The sequence below is a fragment of the Haemorhous mexicanus genome, chromosome 6 (genome assembly GCF_027477595.1).
Source record: "Haemorhous mexicanus isolate bHaeMex1 chromosome 6, bHaeMex1.pri, whole genome shotgun sequence".
NCBI classification, from domain to species: domain Eukaryota; kingdom Metazoa; phylum Chordata; class Aves; order Passeriformes; family Fringillidae; genus Haemorhous; species Haemorhous mexicanus.
Genome location: NC_082346.1, coordinates 36,943,090 through 36,962,087, shown reverse-complemented (window position 1 = coordinate 36,962,087; position 18,998 = coordinate 36,943,090).

Genomic DNA, 18,998 nt, shown 5'->3' with positions numbered 1-18,998 from the left:
GGGGATCAATTCTGGCAAGCCTTGGTGTATGTCTTGCATGTCCCTGCAGTTGTTTGCTTGCCATGCCTTTTGATGCCTCAGCCTTCAGCTAAAAATTATTTCTTTCTTTTTTTTTTTTTTTTTAGGTATCCATGCCATGTGCCTCATATCTTCCCCTGCATGTTGTGTCTGCCTCCTTGATTTTTGCCCTGCTTTTGCAACACCTGTCAGGTTAGTTTTGGCCTCTTTTGGTCCTTTGCACTGCACCTCATTTCTGCCCAGACCACTTTCTTGTAGTCACTACATTTCCCAATTTTCCCTTTTTTGGGGTTTTTTTGCAATTGCATTTCTTTTGATCCTATCTTCTTTTCTGAGCCTTTGTAAGTCTTTATTTGCAGGGTCGCAAGATTTCGTTTCCCTTCCCGAAAGGAAATTTCATTTCCTTTCGGGAAGGGAAACGAAATCTTGCGATTTTAATGGGGATCAATTGGAAAAGCTTTGGTGCAAGTCCCTGCACTGGATGGCATGCCATGCCTTTTGATGGTTTTGACTTTGGCAAAGATTTTTTTATCTTTTTTTTTTATTTTAGGTATCCATGCCATGTGCCTCATATCTTCCCCTGCAAGTTGTGTCTGCCTCCTTGATTTTTGCCCTGCTTTTGCAACACCTGTCAGGTTAGTTTTGGCCTCTTTTGGTCCTTTGCACTGCATCTCATTTCTGCCCAGACAACTTCCTTGTAGTTGCCAAATTTCCCATTTTTCTTTTTTTTTTTTTTTCCAATTTTATTTCCTTTCATCATATCTCCATTCCAGAGTGTTTCTAAGTACTTCTTTTCGCTTTTGGACTAAAGCGGGGATCAATTCTGGCAAGCCTTGGTGTATGTCTTGCATGTCCCTGCAGTTGTTTGCTTGCCATGCCTTTTGATGCCTCAGCCTTCAGCTAAAAATTTTTCTTTCATTTTTTTTTTTTTTTAGGTATCCATGCCATGTGCCTCATATCTTCCCCTGCAAGTTGTGTCTGCCTCCTTGATTTTTGCCCTGCTTTTGCAACACCTGTCAGGTTAGTTTTGGCCTCTTTTGGTCCTTTGCACTGCACCTCATTTCCGCCCATACTATTTCCTTGTAGTTACCAAATTTCCCATTTTTCTTTTTTTTTTTTTTTTCAATTTCATTTCCTTTCATCATATCTCCATTCCAGAGTGTTTTTAAGTCCTTCTTTTCTCTTTTGGACTTCAGCGGGGATCAATTCTGGCAAGCCTTGGTGTATGTCTTGCATGTCCCTGCAGTTGTTTGCTTGTCATGCCTTTTGATGCCTTTGCCTTCAGATAAGAATTATTTTTTTCCTTTTTTTTTTTTTTAGGTATCCATGCCATGTGCCTCATATCTTCCCCTGCAAGTTGTGTCTGCCTCCTTGATTTTTGCCCTGCTTTTGCAACACCTGTCAGGTTAGTTTTGGCCTCTTTTGGTCCTTTGCACTGCACCTCATTTCTGCCTAGACCACTTTCTTGTAGTCACTACATTTCCCAATTTTCCCTTTTTTGGGGTTTTTTTGCAATTGCATTTCTTTTGATCATATCTTCTTTTCTGAGCCTTTGTAAGTCTTTATTTGCAGGGTCGCAAGATTTCGTTTCCCTTCCCGAAAGGAAATTTCATTTCCTTTCGGGAAGGGAAACGAAATCTTGCGATTTTAATGGGGATTAATTGGAAAAGCTTTGGTGCAAGTCCCTGCACTGGATGGCATGCCATGCCTTTTGATGGTTTTGGCTTTGGCAAAGATTTTTTTTCCTTTTTTTTTTTATTTTAGGTATCCATGGCATGTGCCTCATATCTTCCCCTGCAAGTTGTGTCTGCCTCCTTGATTTTTGCCCTGCTTTTGCAACACCTGTCAGGTTAGTTTTGGCCTCTTTTGGTCCTTTGCACTGCATCTCATTTCTGCCCAGACAACTTCCTTGTAGTTACCAAATTTCCCATTTTTCTTTTTTTTTTTTTTCCAATTTCATTTCCTTTCATCATATCTCCATTCCAGAGTGTTTCTAAGTACTTCTTTTCGCTTTTGGACTAAAGCGGGGATCAATTCTGGCAAGCCTTGGTGTATGTCTTGCATGTCCCTGCGGTTGTTTGCTTGCCATGCCTTTTGATGCCTCAGCCTTCAGCTAAAAATTTTTCTTTCATTTTTTTTTTTTTTTAGGTATCCATGCCATGTGCCTCATATCTTCCCCTGCAAGTTGTGTCTGCCTCCTTGATTTTTGCCCTGCTTTTGCAACACCTGTCAGGTTAGTTTTGGCCTCTTTTGGTCCTTTGCACTGCACCTCATTTCTGCCCAGACCACTTTCTTGTAGTCACTACATTTCCCAATTTTCCCTTTTTTGGGGTTTTTTTGCAATTGCATTTCTTTTGATCCTATCTTCTTTTCTGAGCCTTTGTAAGTCTTTATTTGCAGGGTCGCAAGATTTCGTTTCCCTTCCCGAAAGGAAATTTCATTTCCTTTCGGGAAGGGAAACGAAATCTTGCGATTTTAATGGGGATCAATTGGAAAAGCTTTGGTGCAAGTCCCTGCACTGGATGGCATGCCATGCCTTTTGATGGTTTTGACTTTGGCAAAGATTTTTTTTCCTTTTTTTTTTTATTTTAGGTATCCATGGCATGTGCCTCATATCTTCCCCTGCAAGTTGTGTCTGCCTCCTTGATTTTTGCCCTGCTTTTGCAACACCTGTCAGGTTAGTTTTGGCCTCTTTTGGTCCTTTGCACTGCACCTCATTTCTGCCCAGACAACTTCCTTGTAATTACCAAATTTCCCATTTTTCTTTTTTTTTTTTTTCCAATTTTATTTCCTTTCATCATATCTCCATTCCAGAGTGTTTCTAAGTACTTCTTTTCGCTTTTGGACTAAAGCGGGGATCAATTCTGGCAAGCCTTGGTGTATGTCTTGCATGTCCCTGTGGTTGTTTGCTTGCCATGCCTTTTGATGCCTCAGCCTTCAGCTAAAAATTTTTCTTTCATTTTTTTTTTTTTTTAGGTATCCATGCCATGTGCCTCATATCTTCCCCTGCAAGTTGTGTCTGCCTCCTTGATTTTTGCCCTGCTTTTGCAACACCTGTCAGGTTAGTTTTGGCCTCTTTTGGTCCTTTGCACTGCACCTCATTTCTGCCCATACTATTTCCTTGTAGTTACCAAATTTCCCATTTTTCTTTTTTTTTTTTTTTTCAATTTCATTTCCTTTCATCATATCTCCATTCCAGAGTGTTTCTAAGTCCTTCTTTTCGCTTTTGGACTTCAGCGGGGATCAATTCTGGCAAGCCTTGGTGTATGTCTTGCATGTCCCTGCAGTTGTTTGCTTGCCATGCCTTTTGATGCCTCTGCCTTCAGCTAAGAATTATTTTTTTCCTTTTTTTTTTTGTTTTAGGTATCCATGCCATGTGCCTCATATCTTCCCCTGCAAGTTGTGTCTGCCTCCTTGATTTTTGCCCTGCTTTTGCAACACCTGTCAGGTTAGTTTTGGCCTCTTTTGGTCCTTTGCACTGCACCTCATTTCTGCCCAGACCACTTTCTTGTAGTCACTACATTTCCCAATTTTCCCTTTTTTGGGGTTTTTTTGCAATTGCATTTCTTTTGATCCTATCTTCTTTTCTGAGCCTTTGTAAGTCTTTATTTTTAGGGTCGCAAGATTTCGTTTCCCTTCCCGAAAGGAAATTTCTTTTCCTTTTTGGAAGGGAAACGAAATCTTGCGATTTTAATGGGGATCAATTGGAAAAGCTTTGGTGCAAGTCCCTGCACTGGATGGCATGCCATGCCTTTTGATGGTTTTGACTTTGGCAAAGATTTTTTTTCCTTTTTTTTTTTATTTTCGGTATCCATGCCATGTGCCTCATATCTTCCCCTGCAAGTTGTGTCTGCCTCCTTGATTTTTGCCCTGCTTTTGCAACACCTGTCAGGTTAGTTTTGGCCTCTTTTGGTCCTTTGCACTGCATCTCATTTCTGCCCAGACAACTTCCTTGTAGTTACCAAATTTCCCATTTTTCTTTTTTTTTTTTTTCCAATTTTATTTCCTTTCATCATATCTCCATTCCAGAGTGTTTCTAAGTACTTCTTTTCGCTTTTAGACTAAAGCGGGGATCAATTCTGGCAAGCCTTGGTGTATGTCTTGCATGTCCCTGCGGTTGTTTGCTTGCCATGCCTTTTGATGCCTCTGCCTTCAGCTAAAAATTTTTCTTTCATTTTTTTTTTTTTTTAGGTATCCATGCCATGTGCTTCATATCTTCCCCTGCAAGTTGTGTCTGCCTCCTTGATTTTTGCCCTGCTTTTGCAACACCTGTCAGGTTAGTTTTGGCCTCTTTTGGTCCTTTGCACTGCACCTCATTTCTGCCCATACTATTTCCTTGTAGTTACCAAATTTCCCATTTTTCTTTTTTTTTTTTTTTTCAATTTCATTTCCTTTCATCATATCTCCATTCCAGAGTGTTTCTAAGTCCTTCTTTTCTCTTTTGGACTTCAGCTGGGATCAATTCTGGCAAGCCTTGGTGTATGTCTTGCATGTCCCTGCAGTTGTTTGCTTGCCATGCCTTTTCATGCCTTTGCCTTCAGCTAAGAATTATTTTTTTCCTTTTTTTTTTTTTTAGGTATCCATGCCATGTGCCTCATATCTTCTCCTGCAAGTTGTGTCTGCCTCCTTGATTTTTGCCCTGCTTTTGCAACACCTGTCAGGTTAGTTTTGGCCTCTTTTGGTCCTTTGCACTGCACCTCATTTCTGCCCAGACCACTTTCTTGTAGTCACTACATTTCCCAATTTTCCCTTTTTTGGGGTTTTTTGCAATTGCATTTCTTTTGATCATATCTTCTTTTCTGAGCCTTTGTAAGTCTTTATTTGCAGGGTCGCAAGATTTCGTTTCCCTTCCCGAAAGGAAATTTCATTTCCTTTCGGGAAGGGAAACGAAATCTTGCGATTTTAATGGGGATCAATTGGAAAAGCTTTGGTGCAAGTCCCTGCACTGGATGGCATGCCATGCCTTTTGATGGTTTTGACTTTGGCAAAGATTTTTTTTCCTTTTTTTTTTTTATTTTAGGTATCCATGCCATGTGCCTCATATCTTCTCCTGAAAGTTGTGTCTGCCTCCTTGATTTTTGCCCTGCTTTTGCAACACCTGTCAGGTTAGTTTTGGCCTCTTTTGGTCCTTTGCACTGCACCTCATTTCTGCCCAGACAACTTCCTTGTAGTTACCAAATTTCCGATTTTTCTTTTTTTTTTTTTTCCAATTTTATTTCCTTTCATCATATCTCCATTCCAGAGTGTTTCTAAGTACTTCTTTTCGCTTTTGGACTAAAGCGGGGATCAATTCTGGCAAGCCTTGGTGTATGTCTTGCATGTCCCTGCGGTTGTTTGCTTGCCATGCCTTTTGATGCCTCAGCCTTCAGCTAAAAATTTTTCTTTCATTTTTTTTTTTTTTTAGGTATCCATGCCATGTGCCTCATATCTTCCCCTGCAAGTTGTGTCTGCCTCCTTGATTTTTGCCCTGCTTTTGCAACACCTGTCAGGTTAGTTTTGGCCTCTTTTGGTCCTTTGCACTGCACCTCATTTCTGCCCATACTATTTCCTTGTAGTTACCAAATTTCCCATTTTTCTTTTTTTTTTTTTTTTCAATTTCATTTCCTTTCATCATATCTCCATTCCAGAGTGTTTCTAAGTCCTTCTTTTCTCTTTTGGACTTCAGCGGGGATCAATTCTGGCAAGCCTTGGTGTATGTCTTGCATGTCCCTGAAGTTGTTTGCTTGCCATGCCTTTTGATGCCTTTGCCTTCAGCTAAGATTTTTTTTTTTCCTTTTTTTTTTTTTTAGGTATCCATGCCATGTGCCTCATATCTTCCCCTGCAAGTTGTGTCTGCCTCCTTGATTTTTGCCCTGCTTTTGCAACACCTGTCAGGTTAGTTTTGGCCTCTTTTGGTCCTTTGCACTGCACCTCATTTCTGCCCAGACCACTTTCTTGTAGTCACTACATTTCCCAATTTTCCCTTTTTTGGGGTTTCTTGCAATTGCATTTCTTTTGATCATATCTTCTTTTCTGAGCCTTTGTAAGTCTTTATTTGCAGGGTCGCAAGATTTCGTTTCCCTTCCCAAAAGGAAATTTCATTTCCTTTCGGGAAGGGAAACGAAATCTTGCGATTTTAATGGGGATCAATTGGAAAAGCTTTGGTGCAAGTCCCTGCACTGGATGGCATGCCATGCCTTTTGATGGTTTTGACTTTGGCAAAGATTTTTTTTCCTTTTTTTTTTTTATTTTAGGTATCCATGCCATGTGCCTCATATCTTCCCCTGCAAGTTGTGTCTGCCTCCTTGATTTTTGCCCTGCTTTTGCAACACCTGTCAGGTTAGTTTTGGCCTCTTTTGGTCCTTTGCACTGCATCTCATTTCTGCCCAGACAACTTCCTTGTAGTTACCAAATTTCCGATTTTTCTTTTTTTTTTTTTTCCAATTTTATTTCCTTTCATCATATCTCCATTCCAGAGTGTTTCTAAGTCCTTCTTTTCTCTTTTGGACTTCAGCGGGGATCAATTCTGGCAAGCCTTGGTGTATGTCTTGCATGTCCCTGCGGTTGTTTGCTTGCCATGCCTTTTGATGCCTCAGCCTTCAGCTAAAAATTTTTCTTTCATTTTTTTTTTTTTTTAGGTATCCATGCCATGTGCCTCATATCTTCCCCTGCAAGTTGTGTCTGCCTCCTTGATTTTTGCCCTGCTTTTGCAACACCTGTCAGGTTAGTTTTGGCCTCTTTTGGTCCTTTGCAGTGCATCTCATTTCTGCCCATACTATTTCCTTGTAGTTACCAAATTTCCCATTTTTCTTTTTTTTTTTTTTTTCAATTTTATCTCCTTTCATCATATCTCCATTCCAGAGTGTTTCTAAGTCCTTCTTTTCTCTTTTGGACTTCAGCGGGGATCAATTCTGCAAGCCTTGGTGTATGTCTTGCATGTCCCTGCAGTTGTTTGCTTGCCATGCCTTTTGATGCCTCAGCCTTCAGCTAAAAATTTTTCTTTCTTTTTTTTTTTTTTTTAGGTATCCATGCCATGTGCCTCATATCTTCCCCTGCAAGTTGTGTCTGCCTCCTTGATTTTTGCCCTGCTTTTGCAACACCTGTCAGGTTAGTTTTGGCCTCTTTTGGTCCTTTGCACTGCACCTCATTTCTGCCCAGACCACTTTCTTGTAGTCACTACATTTCCCATTTTTCTTTTTTTTTTTTTTTTCAATTTCATTTCCTTTCATCATATCTCCATTCCAGAGTGTTTCTAAGTCCTTCTTTTCGCTTTTGGACTTCAGCGGGGATCAATTCTGGCAAGCCTTGGTGTATGTCTTGCATGTCCCTGCAGTTGTTTGCTTGCCATGCCTTTTGATGCCTCTGCCTTCAGCTAAGAATTATTTTTTTCCTTTTTTTTTTATTTTAGGTATCCATGCCATGTGCCTCATATCTTCCCCTCCAAGTTGTGTCTGCCTCCTTGATTTTTGCCCTGCTTTTGCAACACCTGTCAGGTTAGTTTTGGCCTCTTTTGGTCCTTTGCACTGCACCTCATTTCTGCCCAGACCACTTTCTTGTAGTCACTACATTTCCCAATTTTCCCTTTTTTGGGGTTTTTTTGCAATTGCATTTCTTTTGATCCTATCTTCTTTTCTGAGCCTTTGTAAGTCTTTATTTGCAGGGTCGCAAGATTTCGTTTCCCTTCCCGAAAGGAAATTTCATTTCCTTTCGGGAAGGGAAACGAAATCTTGCGATTTTAATGGGGATCAATTGGAAAAGCTTTGGTGCAAGTCCCTGCACTGGATGGCATGCCATGCCTTTTGATGGTTTTGACTTTGGCAAAGATTTTTTTTCCTTTTTTTTTTTATTTTAGGTATCCATGCCATGTGCCTCATATCTTCCCCTGCATGTTGTGTCTGCCTCCTTGATTTTTGCCCTGCTTTTGCAACACCTGTCAGGTTAGTTTTGGCCTCTTTTGGTCCTTTGCACTGCACCTCATTTCTGCCCAGACCACTTCCTTGTAGTTACCAAATTTCCCATTTTTCTTTTTTTTTTTTTTTAATTTCATTTCCTTTCATCATATCTCCATTCCAGAGTGTTTCTAAGTCCTTTTCTTTTTTGGATGTCAGCGGGGATCAATTCTGGCAAGCCTTGGTGTATGTCTTGCATGTCCCTGCAGTTGTTTGCTTGCCATGCCTTTTGATGCCTTTGCCTTCAGCTAAGATTTTTTTTTTTCCTTTTTTTTTTTTTTAGGTATCCATGCCATGTGCCTCATATCTTCCCCTGCAAGTTGTGTCTGCCTCCTTGATTTTTGCCCTGCTTTTGCAACACCTGTCAGGTTAGTTTTGGCCTCTTTTGGTCCTTTGCACTGCACCTCATTTCTGCCCAGACCACTTTCTTGTAGTCACTACATTTCCCAATTTTCCCTTTTTTGGGGTTTCTTGCAATTGCATTTCTTTTGATCATATCTTCTTTTCTGAGCCTTTGTAAGTCTTTATTTGCAGGGTCGCAAGATTTCGTTTCCCTTCCCAAAAGGAAATTTCATTTCCTTTCGGGAAGGGAAACGAAATCTTGCGATTTTAATGGGGATCAATTGGAAAAGCTTTGGTGCAAGTCCCTGCACTGGATGGCATGCCATGCCTTTTGATGGTTTTGACTTTGGCAAAGATTTTTTTTCCTTTTTTTTTTTTATTTTAGGTATCCATGCCATGTGCCTCATATCTTCCCCTGCAAGTTGTGTCTGCCTCCTTGATTTTTGCCCTGCTTTTGCAACACCTGTCAGGTTAGTTTTGGCCTCTTTTGGTCCTTTGCACTGCATCTCATTTCTGCCCAGACAACTTCCTTGTAGTTACCAAATTTCCGATTTTTCTTTTTTTTTTTTTTCCAATTTTATTTCCTTTCATCATATCTCCATTCCAGAGTGTTTCTAAGTCCTTCTTTTCTCTTTTGGACTTCAGCGGGGATCAATTCTGGCAAGCCTTGGTGTATGTCTTGCATGTCCCTGCGGTTGTTTGCTTGCCATGCCTTTTGATGCCTCAGCCTTCAGCTAAAAATTTTTCTTTCATTTTTTTTTTTTTTTAGGTATCCATGCCATGTGCCTCATATCTTCCCCTGCAAGTTGTGTCTGCCTCCTTGATTTTTGCCCTGCTTTTGCAACACCTGTCAGGTTAGTTTTGGCCTCTTTTGGTCCTTTGCACTGCACCTCATTTCTGCCCAGACCACTTTCTTGTAGTCACTACATTTCCCATTTTTCTTTTTTTTTTTTTTTTCAATTTCATTTCCTTTCATCATATCTCCATTCCAGAGTGTTTCTAAGTCCTTCTTTTCGCTTTTGGACTTCAGCGGGGATCAATTCTGGCAAGCCTTGGTGTATGTCTTGCATGTCCCTGCAGTTGTTTGCTTGCCATGCCTTTTGATGCCTCTGCCTTCAGCTAAGAATTATTTTTTTCCTTTTTTTTTTATTTTAGGTATCCATGCCATGTGCCTCATATCTTCCCCTCCAAGTTGTGTCTGCCTCCTTGATTTTTGCCCTGCTTTTGCAACACCTGTCAGGTTAGTTTTGGCCTCTTTTGGTCCTTTGCACTGCACCTCATTTCTGCCCAGACCACTTTCTTGTAGTCACTACATTTCCCAATTTTCCCTTTTTTGGGGTTTTTTTGCAATTGCATTTCTTTTGATCCTATCTTCTTTTCTGAGCCTTTGTAAGTCTTTATTTGCAGGGTCGCAAGATTTCGTTTCCCTTCCCGAAAGGAAATTTCATTTCCTTTCGGGAAGGGAAACGAAATCTTGCGATTTTAATGGGGATCAATTGGAAAAGCTTTGGTGCAAGTCCCTGCACTGGATGGCATGCCATGCCTTTTGATGGTTTTGACTTTGGCAAAGATTTTTTTTCCTTTTTTTTTTTATTTTAGGTATCCATGCCATGTGCCTCATATCTTCCCCTGCATGTTGTGTCTGCCTCCTTGATTTTTGCCCTGCTTTTGCAACACCTGTCAGGTTAGTTTTGGCCTCTTTTGGTCCTTTGCACTGCACCTCATTTCTGCCCAGACCACTTCCTTGTAGTTACCAAATTTCCCATTTTTCTTTTTTTTTTTTTTTAATTTCATTTCCTTTCATCATATCTCCATTCCAGAGTGTTTCTAAGTCCTTTTCTTTTTTGGATGTCAGCGGGGATCAATTCTGGCAAGCCTTGGTGTATGTCTTGCATGTCCCTGCAGTTGTTTGCTTGCCATGCCTTTTGATGCCTTTGCCTTCAGCTAAGATTTTTTTTTGTCCTTTTTTTTTGTTTTAGGTATCCATGCCATGTGCTTCATATCTTCCCCTGCAAGTTGTGTCTGCCTCCTTGATTTTGGCCCTGCTTTTGCAACACCTGTCAGGTTAGTTTTGGCCTCTTTTGGTCCTTTGCACTGCACCTCATTTCTGCCCATACTATTTCCTTGTAGTTACCAAATTTCCCATTTTTCTTTTTTTTTTTTTTTTCAATTTCATTTCCTTTCATCATATCTCCATTCCAGAGTGTTTCTAAGTCCTTCTTTTCTCTTTTGTACTTCAGCTGGGATCAATTCTGGCAAGCCTTGGTGTATGTCTTGCATGTCCCTGCAGTTGTTTGCTTGCCATGCCTTTTGATGCCTTTGCCTTCAGCTAAGAATTATTTTTTTCCTTTTTTTTTTTTTTAGGTATCCATGCCATGTGCCTCATATCTTCTCCTGCAAGTTGTGTCTGCCTCCTTGATTTTTGCCCTGCTTTTGCAACACCTGTCAGGTTAGTTTTGGCCTCTTTTGGTCCTTTGCAGTGCACCTCATTTCTGCCCAGACCACTTTCTTGTAGTCACTACATTTCCCAATTTTCCCTTTTTTGGGGTTTTTTTGCAATTGCATTTCTTTTGATCATATCTTCTTTTCTGAGCCTTTGTAAGTCTTTATTTGCAGGGTCGCAAGATTTCGTTTCCCTTCCCGAAAGGAAATTTCATTTCCTTTCGGGAAGGGAAACGAAATCTTGCGATTTTAATGGGGATCAATTGGAAAAGCTTTGGTGCAAGTCCCTGCACTGGATGGCATGCCATGCCTTTTGATGGTTTTGACTTTGGCAAAGATTTTTTTTCCTTTTTTTTTTTATTTTAGGTATCCATGCCATGTGCCTCATATCTTCCCCTGCAAGTTGTGTCTGCCTCCTTGATTTTTGCCCTGCTTTTGCAACACCTGTCAGGTTAGTTTTGGCCTCTTTTGGTCCTTTGCACTGCATCTCATTTCTGCCCAGACAACTTCTTTGTAGTTACCAAATTTCCCATTTTTCTTTTTTTTTTTTTTCCCAATTTTATTTCCTTTCATCATATCTCCATTCTAGAGTGTTTCTAAGTACTTCTTTTCGCTTTTGGACTAAAGCGGGGATCAATTCTGGCAAGCCTTGGTGTATGTCTTGCATGTCCCTGCGGTTGTTTGCTTGCCATGCCTTTTGATGCCTCAGCCTTCAGCTAAAAATTTTTCTTTCATTTTTTTTTTTTTTTAGGTATCCATGCCATGTGCCTCATATCTTCCCCTGCAAGTTGTGTCTGCCTCCTTGATTTTTGCCCTGCTCTTGCAACACCTGTCAGGTTAGTTTTGGCCTCTTTTGGTCCTTTGCACTGCACCTCATTTCTGCCCATACTATTTCCTTGTAGTTACCAAATTTCTCATTTTTCTTTTTTTTTTTTTTTCAATTTCATTTCCTTTCATCATATCTCCATTCCAGAGTGTTTTTAAGTCCTTCTTTTCTCTTTTGGACTTCAGCGGGGATCAATTCTGGCAAGCCTTGGTGTATGTCTTGCATGTCCCTGCAGTTGTTTGCTTGCCATGCCTTTTGATGCCTCTGCCTTCAGCTAAGAATTATTTTTTTCCTTTTTTTTTTTTTTAGGTATCCATGCCATGTGCCTCATATCTTCCCCTGCAAGTTGTGTCTGCCTCCTTGATTTTTGCCCTGCTTTTGCAACACCTGTCAGGTTAGTTTTGGCCTCTTTTGGTCCTTTGCACTGCACCTCATTTCTGCCCAGACCACTTTCTTGTAGTCACTACATTTCCCAATTTTCCCTTTTTTGGGGTTTTTTTGCAATTGCATTTCTTTTGATCCTATCTTCTTTTCTGAGCCTTTGTAAGTCTTTATTTGCAGGGTCGCAAGATTTCGTTTCCCTTCCCGAAAGGAAATTTCATTTCCTTTCGGGAAGGGAAACGAAATCTTGCGATTTTAATGGGGATCAATTGGAAAAGCTTTGGTGCAAGTCCCTGCACTGGATGGCATGCCATGCCTTTTGATGGTTTTGACTTTGGCAAAGATTTTTTTTCCTTTTTTTTTTTATTTTAGGTATCCATGCCATGTGCCTCATATCTTCCCCTGCAAGTTGTGTCTGCCTCCTTGATTTTTGCCCTGCTTTTGCAACACCTGTCAGGTTAGTTTTGGCCTCTTTTGGTCCTTTGCAGTGCATCTCATTTCTGCCCATACTATTTCCTTGTAGTTACCAAATTTCCCATTTTTCTTTTTTTTTTTTTTTTCAATTTTATTTCCTTTCATCATATCTCCATTCCAGAGTGTTTCTAAGTCCTTCTTTTCTTTTTTGGACTTCAGCGGGGATCAATTCTGGCAAGCCTTGGTGTATGTCTTGCATGTCCCTGCAGTTGTTTGCTTGCCATGCCTTTTGATGCCTTTGCCTTCAGCTAAGATTTTTTTTTTTCCTTTATTTTTGTTTTAGGTATCCATGCCATGTGCCTCATATCTTCCCCTGCAAGTTGTGTCTGCCTCCTTGATTTTTGCCCTGCTTTTGCAACACCTGTCAGGTTAGTTTTGGCCTCTTTTGAGCCTTTGCACTGCACCTCATTTCTGCCCAGACCACTTTCTTGTAGTCACTACATTTCCCAATTTTCCCTTTTTTGGGGTTTTTTGCAATTGCATTTCTTTTGATCATATCTTCATTTCTGAGCCTTTGTAAGTCTTTATTTGCAGGGTCGCAAGATTTCGTTTCCCTTCCCGAAAGGAAATTTCATTTCCTTTCGGGAAGGGAAACGAAATCTTGCGATTTTAATGGGGATCAATTGGAAAAGCTTTGGTGCAAGTCCCTGCACTGGATGGCATGCCATGCCTTTTGATGGTTTTGACTTTGGCAAAGATTTTTTTTCCTTTTTTTTTTTATTTTAGGTATCCATGCCATGTGCCTCATATCTTCCCCTGCAAGTTGTGTCTGCCTCCTTGATTTTTGCCCTGCTTTTGCAACACCTGTCAGGTTAGTTTTGGCCTCTTTTGGTCCTTTGCAGTGCATCTCATTTCTGCCCATACTATTTCCTTGTAGTTACCAAATTTCCCATTTTTCTTTTTTTTTTTTTTTTCAATTTTATCTCCTTTCATCATATCTCCATTCCAGAGTGTTTCTAAGTCCTTCTTTTCTCTTTTGGACTTCAGCGGGGATCAATTCTGCAAGCCTTGGTGTATGTCTTGCATGTCCCTGCAGTTGTTTGCTTGCCATGCCTTTTGATGCCTCAGCCTTCAGCTAAAAATTTTTCTTTCTTTTTTTTTTTTTTTTAGGTATCCATGCCATGTGCCTCATATCTTCCCCTGCAAGTTGTGTCTGCCTCCTTGATTTTTGCCCTGCTTTTGCAACACCTGTCAGGTTAGTTTTGGCCTCTTTTGGTCCTTTGCACTGCACCTCATTTCTGCCCAGACCACTTTCTTGTAGTCACTACATTTCCCAATTTTCCCTTTTTTGGGGTTTTTTTGCAATTGCATTTCTTTTGATCATATCTTCTTTTCTGAGCCTTTGTAAGTCTTTATTTGCAGGGTCGCAAGATTTCGTTTCCCTTCCCGAAAGGAAATTTCATTTCCTTTCGGGAAGGGAAACGAAATCTTGCGATTTTAATGGGGATCAATTGGAAAAGCTTTGGTGCAAGTCCCTGCACTGGATGGCATGCCATGCCTTTTGATGGTTTTGACTTTGGCAAAGATTTTTTTTCCTTTTGTTTTTTATTTTAGGTATCCATGCCATGTGCCTCATATCTTCCCCTGCAAGTTGTGTCTGCCTCCTTGATTTTTGCCCTGCTTTTGCAACACCTGTCAGGTTAGTTTTGGCCTCTTTTGGTCCTTTGCACTGCACCTCATTTCTGCCCAGACCACTTTCTTGTAGTTACCAAATTTCTCATTTTTCTTTTTTTTTTTTTTTTCAATTTCATTTCCTTTCATCATATCTCCATTCCAGAGTGTTTTTAAGTCCTTCTTTTCTCTTTTGGATGTCAGCGGGGATCAATTCTGGCAAGCCTTGGTGTATGTCTTGCATGTCCCTGCAGTTGTTTGCTTGCCATGCCTTTTGATGCCTCTGCCTTCAGCTAAGAATTATTTTTTTCCTTTTTTTTTTTTTTAGGTATCCATGCCATGTGCCTCATATCTTCCCCTGCAAGTTGTGTCTGCCTCCTTGATTTTTGCCCTGCTTTTGCAACACCTGTCAGGTTAGTTTTGGCCTCTTTTGGTCCTTTGCACTGCACCTCATTTCTGCCCAGACCACTTTCTTGTAGTCACTACATTTCCCAATTTTCCCTTTTTTGGGGTTTTTTTGCAATTGCATTTCTTTTGATCATATCTTCTTTTCTGAGCCTTTGTAAGTCTTTATTTGCAGGGTCGCAAGATTTCGTTTCCCTTCCCGAAAGGAAATTTCATTTCCTTTCGGGAAGGGAAACGAAATCTTGCGATTTTAATGGGGATCAATTGGAAAAGCTTTGGTGCAAGTCCCTGCACTGGATGGCATGCCATGCCTTTTGATGGTTTTGACTTTGGCAAAGATTTTTTTTCCTTTTTTTTTTTATTTTAGGTATCCATGCCATGTGCCTCATATCTTCCCCTGCAAGTTGTGTCTGCCTCCTTGATTTTTGCCCTGCTTTTGCAACACCTGTCAGGTTAGTTTTGGCCTCTTTTGGTCCTTTGCACTGCATCTCATTTCTGCCCAGACAACTTCTTTGTAGTTACCAAATTTCCCATTTTTCTTTTTTTTTTTTTTTTCCCAATTTTATTTCCTTTCATCATATCTCCATTCCAGAGTGTTTTTAAGTCCTTCTTTTCTCTTTTGGACTTCAGCGGGGATCAATTCTGGCAAGCCTTGGTGTATGTCTTGCATGTCCCTGCAGTTGTTTGCTTGCCATGCCTTTTGATGCCTCTGCCTTCAGCTAAGAATTATTTTTTTCCTTTTTTTTTTTTTTAGGTATCCATGCCATGTGCCTCATATCTTCCCCTGCAAGTTGTGTCTGCCTCCTTGATTTTTGCCCTGCTTTTGCAACACCTGTCAGGTTAGTTTTGGCCTCTTTTGGTCCTTTGCACTGCACCTCATTTCTGCCCAGACCACTTTCTTGTAGTCACTACATTTCCCAATTTTCCCTTTTTTGGGGTTTTTTTGCAATTGCATTTCTTTTGATCCTATCTTCTTTTCTGAGCCTTTGTAAGTCTTTATTTGCAGGGTCGCAAGATTTCGTTTCCCTTCCCGAAAGGAAATTTCATTTCCTTTCGGGAAGGGAAACGAAATCTTGCGATTTTAATGGGGATCAATTGGAAAAGCTTTGGTGCAAGTCCCTGCACTGGATGGCATGCCATGCCTTTTGATGGTTTTGACTTTGGCAAAGATTTTTTTTCCTTTTTTTTTTTATTTTAGGTATCCATGCCATGTGCCTCATATCTTCCCCTGCAAGTTGTGTCTGCCTCCTTGATTTTTGCCCTGCTTTTGCAACACCTGTCAGGTTAGTTTTGGCCTCTTTTGGTCCTTTGCACTGCATCTCATTTCTGCCCAGACAACTTCTTTGTAGTTACCAAATTTCCCATTTTTCTTTTTTTTTTTTTTCCCAATTTTATTTCCTTTCATCATATCTCCATTCCAGAGTGTTTCTAAGTACTTCTTTTCGCTTTTGGACTAAAGCGGGGATCAATTCTGGCAAGCCTTGGTGTATGTCTTGCATGTCCCTGCGGTTGTTTGCTTGCCATGCCTTTTGATGCCTCAGCCTTCAGCTAAAAATTTTTCTTTCATTTTTTTTTTTTTTTAGGTATCCATGCCATGTGCCTCATATCTTCCCCTGCAAGTTGTGTCTGCCTCCTTGATTTTTGCCCTGCTCTTGCAACACCTGTCAGGTTAGTTTTGGCCTCTTTTGGTCCTTTGCACTGCACCTCATTTCTGCCCATACTATTTCCTTGTAGTTACCAAATTTCTCATTTTTCTTTTTTTTTTTTTTTCAATTTCATTTCCTTTCATCATATCTCCATTCCAGAGTGTTTTTAAGTCCTTCTTTTCTCTTTTGGACTTCAGCGGGGATCAATTCTGGCAAGCCTTGGTGTATGTCTTGCATGTCCCTGCAGTTGTTTGCTTGCCATGCCTTTTGATGCCTCTGCGTTGAGATAAGAATTATTTTTTTCCTTTTTTTTTTTTTTAGGTATCCATGCCATGTGCCTCATATCTTCCCCTGCAAGTTGTGTCTGCCTCCTTGATTTTTGCCCTGCTTTTGCAACACCTGTCAGGTTAGTTTTGGCCTCTTTTGGTCCTTTGCACTGCACCTCATTTCTGCCCAGACCACTTTCTTGTAGTCACTACATTTCCCAATTTTCCCTTTTTTGGGGTTTTTTTGCAATTGCATTTCTTTTGATCCTATCTTCTTTTCTGAGCCTTTGTAAGTCTTTATTTGCAGGGTCGCAAGATTTCGTTTCCCTTCCCGAAAGGAAATTTCATTTCCTTTCGGGAAGGGAAACGAAATCTTGCGATTTTAATGGGGATCAATTGGAAAAGCTTTGGTGCAAGTCCCTGCACTGGATGGCATGCCATGCCTTTTGATGGTTTTGACTTTGGCAAAGATTTTTTTTCCTTTTTTTTTTTATTTTAGGTATCCATGCCATGTGCCTCATATCTTCCCCTGCAAGTTGTGTCTGCCTCCTTGATTTTTGCCCTGCTTTTGCAACACCTGTCAGGTTAGTTTTGGCCTCTTTTGGTCCTTTGCAGTGCATCTCATTTCTGCCCATACTATTTCCTTGTAGTTACCAAATTTCCCATTTTTCTTTTTTTTTTTTTTTTCAATTTTATTTCCTTTCATCATATCTCCATTCCAGAGTGTTTCTAAGTCCTTCTTTTCTCTTTTGGACTTCAGCGGGGATCAATTCTGCAAGCCTTGGTGTATGTCTTGCATGTCCCTGCAGTTGTTTGCTTGCCATGCCTTTTGATGCCTCAGCCTTCAGCTAAAAATTTTTCTTTCTTTTTTTTTTTTTTTTAGGTATCCATGCCATGTGCCTCATATCTTCCCCTGCAAGTTGTGTCTGCCTCCTTGATTTTTGCCCTGCTTTTGCAACACCTGTCAGGTTAGTTTTGGCCTCTTTTGGTCCTTTGCACTGCACCTCATTTCTGCCCAGACCACTTTCTTGTAGTCACTACATTTCCCAATTTTCCCTTTTTTGGGGTTTTTTGCAATTGCATTTCTTTTGATCCTATCTTCTTTTCTGAGCCTTTGTAAGTCTTTATTTGCAGGGTCGCAAGATTTCGTTTCCCTTCCCGAAAGGAAATTTCATTTCCTTTCGGGAAGGGAAACGAAATCTTGCGATTTTAATGGGGATCAATTGGAAAAGCTTTGGTGCAAGTCCCTGCACTGGATGGCATGCCATGCCTTTTGATGGTTTTGACTTTGGCAAAGATTTTTTTTCCTTTTGTTTTTTATTTTAGGTATCCATGCCATGTGCCTCATATCTTCCCCTGCAAGTTGTGTCTGCCTCCTTGATTTTTGCCCTGCTTTTGCAACACCTGTCAGGTTAGTTTTGGCCTCTTTTGGTCCTTTGCACTGCATCTCATTTCTGCCCAGACAACTTCCTTGTAGTTACCAAATTTCCCATTTTTCTTTTTTTTTTTTTTCCCAATTTTATTTCCTTTCATCATATCTCCATTCTAGAGTGTTTCTAAGTACTTCTTTTCGCTTTTGGACTAAAGCGGGGATCAATTCTGGCAAGCCTTGGTGTATGTCTTGCATGTCCCTGCGGTTGTTTGCTTGCCATGCCTTTTGATGCCTCAGCCTTCAGCTAAAAATTTTTCTTTCATTTTTTTTTTTTTTTAGGTATCCATGCCATGTGCCTCATATCTTCCCCTGCAAGTTGTGTCTGCCTCCTTGATTTTTGCCCTGCTCTTGCAACACCTGTCAGGTTAGTTTTGGCCTCTTTTGGTCCTTTGCACTGCACCTCATTTCTGCCCATACTATTTCCTTGTAGTTACCAAATTTCTCATTTTTCTTTTTTTTTTTTTTTCAATTTCATTTCCTTTCATCATATCTCCATTCCAGAGTGTTTTTAAGTCCTTCTTTTCTCTTTTGGACTTCAGCGGGGATCAATTCTGGCAAGCCTTGGTGTATGTCTTGCATGTCCCTGCAGTTGTTTGCTTGCCATGCCTTTTGATGCCTCTGCCTTCAGCTAAGAATTATTTTTTTCCTTTTTTTTTTTTTTAGGTATCCATGCCATGTGCCTCATATCTTCCCCTGCAAGTTGTGTCTGCCTCCTTGATTTTTGCCCTGCTTTTGCAACACCTGTCAGGTTAGTTTTGGCCTCTTTTGGTCCTTTGCACTGCACCTCATTTCTGCCCAGACCACTTTCTTGTAGTCACTACATTTCCCAATTTTCCCTTTTTTGGGGTTTTTTTGCAATTGCATTTCTTTTGATCCTATCTTCTTTTCTGAGCCTTTGTAAGTCTTTATTTGCAGGGTCGCAAGATTTCGTTTCCCTTCCCGAAAGGAAATTTCATTTCCTTTCGGGAAGGGAAACGAAATCTTGCGATTTTAATGGGGATCAATTGGAAAAGCTTTGGTGCAAGTCCCTGCACTGGATGGCATGCCATGCCTTTTGATGGTTTTGACTTTGGCAAAGATTTTTTTTCCTTTTTTTTTTTATTTTAGGCATCCATGCCATGTGCCTCATATCTTCCCCTGCAAGTTGTGTCTGCCTCCTTGATTTTTGCCCTGCTTTTGCAACACCTGTCAGGTTAGTTTTGGCCTCTTTTGGTCCTTTGCACTGCA